This window comes from Salmo trutta, chromosome 11 (assembly GCF_901001165.1).
Source record: "Salmo trutta chromosome 11, fSalTru1.1, whole genome shotgun sequence".
NCBI classification, from domain to species: Eukaryota; Metazoa; Chordata; class Actinopteri; order Salmoniformes; family Salmonidae; genus Salmo; species Salmo trutta.
In genome coordinates this window covers 21,328,231-21,340,448 of record NC_042967.1, presented here as the reverse complement: position 1 = coordinate 21,340,448, position 12,218 = coordinate 21,328,231, and the positions used below count along the sequence as shown (strand labels likewise).

At 40.2% G+C, this 12,218-nt stretch overlaps 1 protein-coding gene and 1 long non-coding RNA gene across 6 annotated transcripts in view; one reads left to right on the top strand and one right to left on the bottom strand.

The window, feature by feature from the left end:
- LOC115202443 (interferon-induced very large GTPase 1) overlaps positions 1–7,006 on the bottom strand; it is a 35,537-nt gene extending 28,531 nt beyond the window's left edge. For 2 of the 5 annotated variants that reach the window (XM_029766587.1, XM_029766588.1), the window contains exon 1: positions 6,889–7,006. The gene's annotated coding sequence lies outside the window, so the exon portion shown is untranslated. The remainder of the gene's footprint in view (positions 1–6,888) is intronic. The other 3 variants (XM_029766582.1, XM_029766583.1, XM_029766584.1) reach the window with 2 other exon arrangements.
- A 2,492-nt stretch (positions 7,007–9,498) lies between these two features.
- On the top strand, positions 9,499–12,001 carry LOC115202474 (uncharacterized). Its single transcript, XR_003879993.1, has 3 exons — positions 9,499–9,913; positions 10,744–11,633; positions 11,740–12,001. It is a non-coding gene; the product is annotated as an uncharacterized LOC115202474 (long non-coding RNA).
- Positions 12,002–12,218: the final 217 nt, after the last annotated feature.

The window sequence follows — 12,218 nt, the reverse complement described above, 5'->3', positions numbered from 1 at the left end:
ATGCTCGTTCTGAACGTTAAAACGCATCGCTTGGTTTTGGAAACGTAATTAACGTACAAAAACCTGAGAAGAAATCCAACCAGGAAGTGGGAAATCTGAGGTTGTAGTTTTTCAAGTGAATTTCTATTGAATTTGTAGTCTTAACGGGGTCATTTTGCAGTTCCTAAGGCTTCCACTAAATGTCAACAGTCTTTAGAACGTTGTCTCAGGCTTTTACTGTGAATAGATAGCCAACAAGAGCTTCTGGAAACAGGTGTCCCAGAATAAGACACTTGTTCAGTCGCGCGCTTGGCCTCAGGAGCGAGCTGACTTCATCTTCATTTCTAAAGAGAAAGCAATTGTCCGGTTGGAATTTTATTGAAGTTTTATGTTAAGAACATCTTAAAGATTGATGCTATACATCGTTTGACATGATTCTACAAACTGTAGTATAACTTTTCGACTTTTCATCTGGAGATAGCAAGCGCACGCCTGGAATAGTGAACCTAACACGCAAACAAAATGGAGGTATTTGGACTTAAATATGAACTTTATCGAATAAAACTAACATTTATTGTTGAACTGGGATTCCTGGGAGTGCATTCTGATGAAGATCATCAAAGGTAAGGGAATATTTATAATGGTATTTCTGAGTTTTGTTGAGTCCAAGATGGCGCGTTTCTGCTTGGCTTGTGGTTGATGGCTGAGCTCCGTACTCAGATTATTGCAAACGTGTGCTTTTGCCGTAAAGCTATTTTGAAATCTGACACAGTGGTTGCATTAAGGAGAAGTTTATCTATAATTCTTTCATTAACTGTTGAATATTTTATCAACGTTTATGATGAGTATTTTTGTAAATTGATGTGCTCATTCACCGGAGGTTTTGGTTGCAAAACATTTTCTGAACATTACGCGCCAATGTAAAATGTTTTTTTTTATATATAAATATGAACTTTATCAAACAAAACATGCATGTATTGTGTAACATTGAGTCCTGGGAGTGTCATCTGATGAAGATCATCAAAGGTTAGTGATTAATTTAGCTGTATTTCTGGTTTTTGTGATGCCTCTCCTTGCTTGGAAAAATGGCTGTGTGGTTTTTCTTGTCAAGTTGCTGTCCTAACATAATCTAATGTTTTGCTTTCGCCGTAAAGCCTTTTTGAAGTCAGACACTGTGGTTAGATTAACGAGACTCTTATCTTTAAAATGATATACTTGTATGTGTGAGAAATTTTAATTATGAGATTTTTGTGGTTTTGAATTTGGCGCTCAGCTTTTCACTGACTGTTGGCAAATCGATCCCGCTAATGGGATCCGCCTGTTAAGGGGACACTAACAGGTTTAAATTACCACACACCTTCACAGGGTTAGGGCTAGTGTTCCCAGACAGCCATATCTCCATGTTACGGCGCTTGTTTACGGAAAACAGACGGAAGATCTAGGCGGCCACCTGTGCTAATTTGCTATGTAGAGTGCATCTGTGTGTAAGTGACCCTGACTCTTACTAAACTAGAGACTGACTCTGACTCTTACTAAACTAGAGACTGACCCTGACTCTTGCTAAACTGAAGGCTTCGGAGCTTTCACCAAATTGTGCTGCATAAACAGTTAATTACCGGTTCACAATGCACATTAGTGACATTTGCTGGTCAGCAGTAAATAGCAGCGTGTGATTATCAGAGATGGTTTTTTTCTCCACAATTTTCATCATAACTCCTTGGTGCAGTGGTAAATTGTTGGCTTCAGTAGTCTATAATCAAGTGGAGATACCAGGTTTGCATCTTACATAATGCTTCCCTTTTTTACCTTCAAGTTTACACATTTTCTAAAATGGAATCCATGGCATTATTTAGGATGCGTAAGATAGAAATAGATTTCTATATTCAATAAAACTAATTATTTGAACAACAGTCACTGGTGGGCAGAAGAAGCAATTGCCTCAGGCCTCACATCATCAAGGGGCCTCGTGAGTAGGGCATAATTTATGATCATTTCTCTGCCTGAGGCCCACCCCCCATGCTCCACACTTGTAACTTGTTGTCGACCAATCATAAGTCATCAAATTGGCACTAGGCGACAGTCAAAGTTATGTCATATCTAATCAACAGAGAATCTAATAAGAATGACAGAATACAAAATGTAAGGAGAAGGATAGACTACAACTACCAAGTGCCAACTGGTAGGCTGCAACTTAACATTCTGAATCGAGTTGAAACTGTAGGAGAAGAAAGCGCATGCAGCCTAATTAGCCTAACTAGCTAACTTTATAAATCTTAACTAGCTTCTGCCAGTTTGAGGCAGTCAAGACAGGTACTACCTAATCATATTGGATGATAAATAACCTAGCTTTTGACATGCCGGGAGGTAATTCTGACCTCTCGAAAGAACTGTTACATTTATCTAAGCGCCAGACGAGAACGCATTTACATATAGTCACTCTTAGTGATTACGTACGTCAAGGCATTATTCCACGGGGACTCAGGTGGCAAAAAGAACCATCATTGGGACAACGCACAGATGATTTCTGTGAGCGCTGGTGTGCCATCCTGAACAAGTGCTCTATTGATTTAATGACATTAATTGTTGACCAGTTGAAAAAGGATTTTAGTGAAATGGATAATACGATTAAAGACAAACGCACAGCTCTACAAATAGCTGTTAATGATGATGGCATATTCAATGAACTGATGAAAACTAACCAAGCGCTCCAGGACAAGCTGTCTACAGAAATAAAGGAACTTAAAATCAAGAAATTCAACCAAGACAAAAAAGACAAGGCCGAGGATAAAGTCTATTTTTGGAGAAACCCTGACAAGAGGTCCTGCTCCTCTCCATGGCAGACGCAGGAGGGATGACACTTACTTTGATCCACCCCGGTCTGACCAACACTCTACAACCAGCGCCTCATCAGCTTCCAGTGGCAGTTTTTTATTCAAAGAGAGACCGGGCCAACGGAAGGGCGCAGGTGGCCGCAGGCACGCGCATCGACGAGATGCCGCACCCGACGGGGTAAGAAGAAACGACTATCAGAGGCAGAGGAGACCGTTCACACGGTCCCAGAACCCACGGGACTGAGTGTCTTTAATTTATCAAGCAAGATATTGAGCCCTGCCCATGTCTCTTTGCTCAATAAAGGGTTATCTTTTGTGCCTACAACACAGTGTAACGATTTTGACGTTAAGGTAGACATGTTTAAGTTTTTTAGAAACATCCGTTTAAGGGAATACTTTAGCTCCCCCAATCCTGATACTTCTATTGAACCAGTAGGTTACTTACCTGTACATACTCCGACTCCTTTTAGAAGCAAGAGTTATTTTGTACCTCCAGCCAATCGCAATCACTCTATTGAGACATATTGCAGACTTGTTGAAAAAGATGTTGCTCATCTCCTTAAGAATAAAAAGGACTTCAAATCTTTCCATAATTTATCTAAGGATGAAAAAAAAAGCTTTGCTTGATTTACAATCTGATACGTCAGTCCTTATTCGTCCTGCTGATAAGGGTGGGTCGGTGGTACTCATGGATAGGACAGATTATGTAAATGAGTGTCATAGACAACTGCTTGACAACACCTTTTACAAGAAACTCAGAAGTGACCCTACTTCCCAATTTCAGAATACTATCTTTACTGTCCTAGATGGTTATTTAAATTCTGGTCAGATAACCAAAAAAGAATATGACTTTCTGGCCATCCAACACCCTTAAAATTGCCACTTTCTATACTTTGCCGAAATTACACAAGAATGTTACAAACCCTCCAGGGCGCCCTATTGTAGCGGGCATTGATGCAGTAACGGCCCCTATTGTAGCGGGCATTGATGCAGTAACGGCCCCTATTGTAGCGGGCATTGATGCAATAACGGCCCCTATTGTAGCGGGCATTGATGCAATAACGGCCCCTATTGTAGAGGGCATTGATGCAGTAACGGCCCCTATTGTAGCGGGTATTGATGCAGTAACGGCCCCTATTGTAGCGGGTATTGATGCAGTAACGGCCCCTATTGTAGCGGGCATTGATGCAGTAACGGACCCTCTATCTATCTACTTTTGTTGACTTTTTTATTAGACCACTCGCAGAACAGCTCCCCTCCTTTGTAAAGGACACCAGCAGTATGGTCTCAGAACAGCTCCCCTCCTTTGTAAAGGACACCAGCAGTATGATCTCAGAACAGCTCCCCTCCTTTGTAAAGGACACCAGCAGTATGATCTCAGAACAGCTCCCCTCCTTTGTAAAGGACACCAGCAGTATGATCTCAGAACAGCTCCCCTCCTTTGTAAAGGACACCAGCAGTATGGTCTCAGAACAGCTCCCCTCCTTTGTAAAGGACACCAACAGTATGATCTCAGAACAGCTCCCCTCCTTTGTAAAGGACACCAGCAGTATGATCTCAGAACAGCTCCCCTCCTTTGTAAAGGACACCAGCAGTATGATCTCTATCATTGAATCTCTTGATCCTCTGCCTGAGAACACCTTGTTAGTTACTTTTGATGTTGAGTCGTTATACACAAATATTCCGCATGAGGGCGGTATTGAAGCCATGGAACATTTTCTTCTGCAACGTGACCCTAATGAGCTACCTTCCAGTGCCTGCATTATAACATTGGCTGAAATAGTACTCACACATAACTACTTCATGTTTCTAAATGATTTCTTTATTCAGACGAAGGGTACTGCTATGGGATCTCCCATGGCTCCTAACTATGCTAATTTGTATGTGGGTTACATGGAGAAACAATCCATTTTCAACCCTCTCAAAAATGTTTTCTTGCCTAACATCATTATTTGGAAACGGTATATTGACGATATTTTTGTTCTATGGAGGGGTGATGCAGAACTGCTCCAGTCGTTTTATGCTTTTCTTAACTCCTGTTCTGAACATTTGAGATTTACTATGCAATCTGATACACGTCAAATCAGTTTTCTTGATCTTCTGATCTTGTGTGAAGATAATGTTTTATACACTGATCTTTACAGGAAACCTACTGATCGTAACAGTTTGTTGAGGGCTGATAGTTGTCACCCACTTCCCTTGAAAAATAGTTTGCCCTACAGCCAATTCTGTCGAATCAAAAGAATTTGCATTAAACAATCAGATTTCGACAGAAATATGGCTGAGACTCAGGATAAGTTCAAGGAGAGGGGGTACAACAATGATCAGATTAATATTGCCATTGAGAAAATTCAAAACAAATCGAGACATGACCTTTTTCAAGGTCAGTCTCGCAAAAAGACGCATTCATGCGTTCTTACTACCCGCTATTCAAAGTGCTCTGAACAAATTAAAGGAATCGTTCACAAACATTGGCACATTCTGAAATATGATGATAGTCTTGGTAATGTGTTTTCTGATCTTCCCCTGGTCGTATTCTCGCGGGGCAGAAATCTCAGAGACCAATTGGTACACTCTGATTTACCACCCCAAGATATTCCTCAACAACGCCTATTTGCGCCCATACTGGATGGAAATTACAAGTGTAATGGCTGTGCTCAATGCAATGGCACTTACAAATGTAGATCCTTCAAACACCCCCAAACAGGGAAATCTATCCCAATTAAAGGTGTTATTACGTGTTCCACTAACCTTATAACTTGTCCCTGTGGTAAAAATGATGTGGGTAAAACAAAGCGTGAATTAAAAGTACGTATCTCAGAGCACCGTAGCACCATTAGGTGCAAAAACCTGACTTACCCAGTTGCGGCCCACTTTTTGGAGGCAGGCCATTCGATTTTGTCTCTGCGTTATATTGGCATCGAACATGTCACCCTCCCGAGGAGAGGGGGTGACCTTGATAATTTATTGTTAAAACGAGAGGCTGCCTGGATCTTTAATTTAAAGACACTTGCTCCCTTCGGTCTCAACATAGACTTTGATCTGAAGCCATTCTTGTGATTATTGTGATTTTGCCATTGTAATTGTTTGTTAGATACTTTTTAGACTACAAATGCTATGATCATATGTTATCCATTTGTTTGTCTTTTTGTATGTTTCTTGTATACCATTTTTTAAATATTTCAGTTAACCAATGATATTAGGCCATACTTGGCCATGATTACAAACACCTGTGTGTCTCTTGACACTATATAAATGACTTATCTCCCAGTGTTTGTGATGATACCCTGATGAAGACAGCTTAGCTGTCGAAACGTTGGTTATTAAATCTTTGCATCTGAGCTCTTAGAGTGTGCGGCTTTCCTTTATTTTCTAAATAACCTAGCTATGGCAGCTATTAGTCTACTACAGCACGAGTTGGCTTGCTTTGTTGCTGACTCTTGTCTTTTCCTCCCTGCTCCCTGTGAGCGACACAGGGAGCAGGGATTATTACATTTTTGGAATGTGCATAATGCCTACATCATAATGCCTACATCATAATGCCTACAGCATAATGCCTACATCATAATGCCTATATTTACAAATGAAATGTATGCATTAGTTACTATCGTACTACAGAAGGTTATCTTGTGGTTATTAGTCCCACCCTTCAGCTCCATTCAACCCCTCCCATCATACAGAAGGCTTTGTATAAAATAATTAGCATTAAGTCAAAACTCATATAAAACTCAATTTGCAAAGACAAAACACCCATTTATTCGGTGGTGGAAAAGGTTCCCAATTGTCATACTTGAGTAAAAGTAAAGAGACAAAGTCACCCAGTACAATATTACTTGAGTAAAAGTCCAAAAGTATTGGGTTTTAAATGTACTTAAGTATCAAAAGCAAATGTAATTGCTAAACTATACTTAAGTATCAATTGTAAAAGTATAAATAATTTCAAATTCCTTATATTAAGCAAACCAGACGGCACCATTCTTGTGTTTTTTTACACTACTGCATTTGTTGTATCAAAACATGCATCAAGAACGTGGTTCAGGCTTGTGTCTTAAAATAGGTACTTTATTGACGTCCTTACCTGCCTGTTGAGTTGGTTAGCTAGAATCGTATGTCTACAAGTGGAGATGTAGCTGATGTTTTACAGTGATGTGGGGGCATAGTTGTACTTCATGAAGTGACAGGTCACCCTTATCTTGAAGGTTTTCCCTTTCTAGTCAGTCAGGTGATTTCTTGTAAACCATGGAAGTCATTCCAGTCTGTCAAGGTGCAGGTGCAGAAGCTGTTGCCCCTCCCTCGCATGCTGCCTGCCTCACCTGGGACAACTTTAGATATTGCTGTTTTTCTACAGTCAAAACACTACAACCAAGGCAACCCTGACTGCAGTTGTTTAACATAACAGACAACATATTTTCTGTAGTCTCGGAATTATTCAACATTTTGTTTAAAGTAATAAAGTTTATTTTCAATTTCTACTTCAAATGGAACACACTTTGTTAATAACATATATTAAATCATATTAAATAATGTCATTCAAATAAGTTGACTCACCCATATACAGTGGGTCTGAATTATTGGGTCCTTTCATAAAGATGAGCAAAAATATGTATTTGAATGTAAATATATGCATAAAATACTGAGTGATATTGTCTGCTCTTTAAAAACGTTTTTTACAAAATAATAATCTAAGAAAGTGGTCAAAATGATTGGATGCTCTGTTTTCAATACTCCAGCACCCTGCCCTTGTGTGGACACTTTTTCTAAAATGTGTTATGAGATTGGAGGGGATCTCCTAAATCAATGGGAGGGATCTTAGACCATTCCTCATCACAGAATCTTTCCTTATCCTTGATATCCTTCATCTGCGCTCATGAACTGTCCTCTTCAATTCAAACAACAGGTTTTTAATGGGTTTCAAGTCCGGAGACTGAGACGGCCAAAATGTTGTGGCCCTACAAACTAATACAAACCCATTGAAAGCTGAGTGTCATCAGGAACACACACGTCGGTTGTTTTGCTCTATGACACTCACAAGCATCACAACACTCGTCTGAATGTAACCTTGTAACCTTGATCCTCTTAAGGATCGGCCCCTTCTTTTCAATTTTCGCCTAAAATGACATACCCAAATCTAACTGCCTGTAGCTCAGGACCTGAAGCAAGGACATGCATATTCTTTATACCATTTGAAAGGAACCACTTTGAAGTTTGTGGAAATGTGAAACTAATGTAGGAGGATATAACACATTAGATCTGGTGAAAGATAATACAAAGAAAAAAACATGCTTTTTTTTTCTCTCGTCATCTTTGAAATGCAAGAGAAAGGCCATTATATGACTTAGGAGTCTATGTGCTATTTAGATTTTGGCTACTAGATGGCAGCAGTGTATGTGCAAAGTTTTAGACTGATTCAATGAACCATTGCATTTGTGCTAATGATGTTGTATCAAGACTGCCCAAATGTGCCTAATTGGTTTATTAATACATTAATACTCTCCTCAATCAATAGCATATTATTATTTCACTGTAATAGCTACTGTCAATTGGACAGTGCAGTTAGATTAACAATAATTGAAGCTTTCTGCCCATATCAGATATGTCTATGTCCTGGGAAATGTTATTGTTACTTACAACCTCATGCTAATCACATTAGCCTATGTCAGCTCAACGGTCCCGCCGGGGGACCCAACGATCCGGTAGAGGTAAGAAAAAAAGTACTTTAGAGTCCGAAAAAAAAAGTTGTGTTCACATTTTTTATATCCCTGTTAGTTAGGATTTCTCCTTCGCCAAGATAATCCATCCACCTGACAGGTGTGGCATATCAAGAAGCTGATTAAACAGTGTGATAATTACACAGGTGGAGGTGCTGGGGACAATGAAAGGGTACTCTAAAATGTGCAGTTTTGTCACACAACACAATGCCACATGTCTCAAGTTGAGGGAGTGCGCAATTGGCATGCTGACTGGAGGAATGTTTGCCAGAGCTGTTGCCAGAGAATTTAAATGTAATTTCTCTACCATAAGCCGCTTCCAACGTCATTTTAGAGAATTTGGCAGTACGTCAAACTGGCCTCACAACCACAGACCACGTGTAACCATGCCAGCACATGGCACATCAACACTTGAGACGTGTGGAAATTCCGCTGTCCCTTTGTTTATTCTAAAAGCCAAAGTCATTAAAAGTTCCATGGTGCCAAATCGAAATATAGTTGCATTACACCTCTAACATGACAAAATACCGTATGCTTAAAAACTCCTACATTTACAATGGTAAACCATGGGTGATAATGAATGGCAGGGGAAAATGTAATGCAGTAGGTATCATGTAAGACACGGAAGGACTAGGGGGCAAGGACAGGGCAGCCACCTGAGAACAATAGCTGTGCAAATAATCCAAATACCTTTTCATGGACTGCATTCACATTTTGGAAATAAGTAGAATGTGGTCAATCAACGTGAGTAGTTGATGTGAAGCCATCATTAGAAAATAAATGGCACAACGCTCGCTCACTATTAAAAATGTGTGGTTTTATTAGACAAGTTTAAAAGATTGACGTTTCGACCTTCAATGGCCTACATTCATTTCTTGTCTTCTTTTAGAGCGTGAACTGGTATTGTCAGATTTAATTAAAGCACAGTTTGAATCTTGTTGACATTCATCCAATGACTCCTTGACTTACATCACACACCCTCACTGCAGAAAGATTTCTAATGAAATCATGTGACTTACAGTTAGAGAAAAGAATTCCTGTAAACGTGCCCTGCTGCAAGCAGTAAACAAGTTATGGCCAAACCAGAAATCTGATTTCTGTTTGATAGCAACTCTAGATGATGAATGTGTGAACTATCTTGTCATCTTTTTGGCTAACCACATTGGAACCTTCTCATATTTAAGGACATGAACTGGCAGAACAGGTTTCAGCAAAGTATAGTGCCATTGTTTTCAGGAAGGTGTATCCATGGTGATAGGAGGGACAGGAGGCAGACTAAGGGCATTGCCGCCACCTGAAGACAAAAAGGCTTTGGTCAAAAGAAGTGCACTACATAGGTAATATGGTGCTATTTGGGACGCATTCCATGTCTCTTCCACCTCAGAGAGTTCAAGGGTAGGTAGCAAAATTGTAATAAAGTGAGGCAGGCTAGCGAAGTACTAGTTTATTGTGTATCGTCTAGATACTGCTGGTTATCATTTGATAACGCTAGTGAGGCAGGCTAGCTAGCTATTGTTAGCCTATAAGTCAGATTTGCAAAGTTAGTTCGTTGCTCATACAAGTATTTTCTGTATTGTCAAAACTAAATAATGGATGCAGCTATGGTGGTAGCTAACTCATATCTGAGTTTGACTAACACAGTGAGCTAGGAGAATCAAACCGTAACGGTGTCACCGGCATGAATCTAATCCAATCTGGAGCTACAGTCAGTCTACATCAGTATAAAGCATAGCATTAAGGTTTCCACTAGTTACCACAGCCACAAAGTCAAAATGAGCTATATCGTAAAAAATGACTGAAAAAAAAATGTGTTATGTGAGAAGTTGAATTAAAAAAATACCTGGTTTGATAAACTAGTAGGTAAATTACCCAGCCAAGCAGATACAAGTAGTAGAGCTAATTTTGGTTGTGAAGTGAATCAACGCTGGGTTAATTACCCAGCCATGCAGACATTGCTCGTCCATATATTTATATATTCTTAATTCCATTCCTTTACTTAGATTTGTGTTTATTTGGTATGTTGTGAAATTGTTAGATATTACTTGTTAGATATTACTGCACTGTCGGTGCTAGCAACACAAGCATTTCCCTACACCAGCAATAACATCTTCAAAACACGTATATATGACCAATAAAATGTGATTTGATTTGTAGTAGTAGAGTCATTTTGGATGTGAAGTGAATCCACGCCAGCCTACTTTTCCTTTGTCGTCTACTTCCCACAGCCGACTGGCCTGTACTCTGCAGGTCTCCCTCCCCGAAGGGGTCTCCCCCTTCCCTGGGGAATGGAGTTTGTAGAATGCTCCTGGATGACTTGATCGATGTTACTGCACTCGATCCTACCAAACAGCCATGGAGATGTCACTCGCCGTGGAAGTCGAAAACAGCTACCACTGGCAACAGGGGCCTCCTTGGCGAAGGTTTGCTCGGACCGGACACAGACTAGAAACAGCTTTGCCACCTTTGGTCCAGAAATTTCCGGTGCCTTCTTCCCAGGGATCCTTAATAAATACAAATTGTCAAAAAGCTTTGTCCTTTTTTATACCAAAATGCAATTGACCACTTGGCTATCTATTGTATCACCCTGTCACAGGCCGTCCCAGTCAACACCACCTCATAAAATGAGGAAGTACTTTGTTTATGAATATTACCTGCTGCAGTTGTCCGAGAGATGTCTAGTTTGCAGCCGAACATGCAACATCGAGAAGATCAGCAAGGGGACACACAGACATGCCCTTGCTGTGAGCATTCCTATCAATCGAACAGCGAGGACATTTATATCAGGTCAAAGGTCAAAACAGTTTAGACTATTGTCCCAATTCACCTTCCTATCCTAGCCTAGTGGAACCAGCCTGAGTTTACCATTTCACTTCACATAACATAAAATTCTGAAGTGAAATAGAAAGGTGAATGCAGCCTTTAGGTTGATCCTGCAATGCTAATCATAACCACTATTGATAATGTAATCCGTGCTCTGTGTTTTTGTGTGACTGACCAGTGTCTTTGATGAGCCTCCAGGAGCTGATCTACGCTGCCATGCCATCAATGGGACGCTGTCCAAGAACTTACCTCCAGCCTGCTCATCAACAGTCATCAATGGGGAGACCAGAATTAGGTAGGCTTAGTCTGACCTGTTCAAACTTCAACAGAGTATATGTTTGTGTGTCAGATATCACCTATCCTAACTGCCATTGGTAACAGAACAGTGTGTGCTTTCCCAGATGCATTTATGGACGCAGCACTTGGAGACTTGCAAGAGGATGTGATAGAGTCCTGACCGACAGACAGTCTTGAATCTGACCTCTCTGAATGGAGAGAGACCTGGCACTCAACACATCTACCATGTGGGACTGAAGGTTATTACTGATAATAGAGTACAGCAGAAATGTCCAGTATTTGCTACACCCTTTTCATTCCATGTGTCACTGATGAACTCTGCCTCAACTCCAGTGGTGTAAAGTACTTAAGTAACAATACTTTAAAGTACTTGTTAAGTCGTTTTTTGGGGGTATCTGTACTTTACTATTTGTATTTTTTTACAACTTTTACCTCACTACATTCCTAAAGAAAATAATGTACTTTTTACTCCATACATTTTCCTTGACACCCAAAAGTACTCGTTACATTTAGTATTGTCCAATTGGCACACGTATCAAGAGAACACGTGGTCATCCCTACTGCCTCTGATCTGGCTGACTCA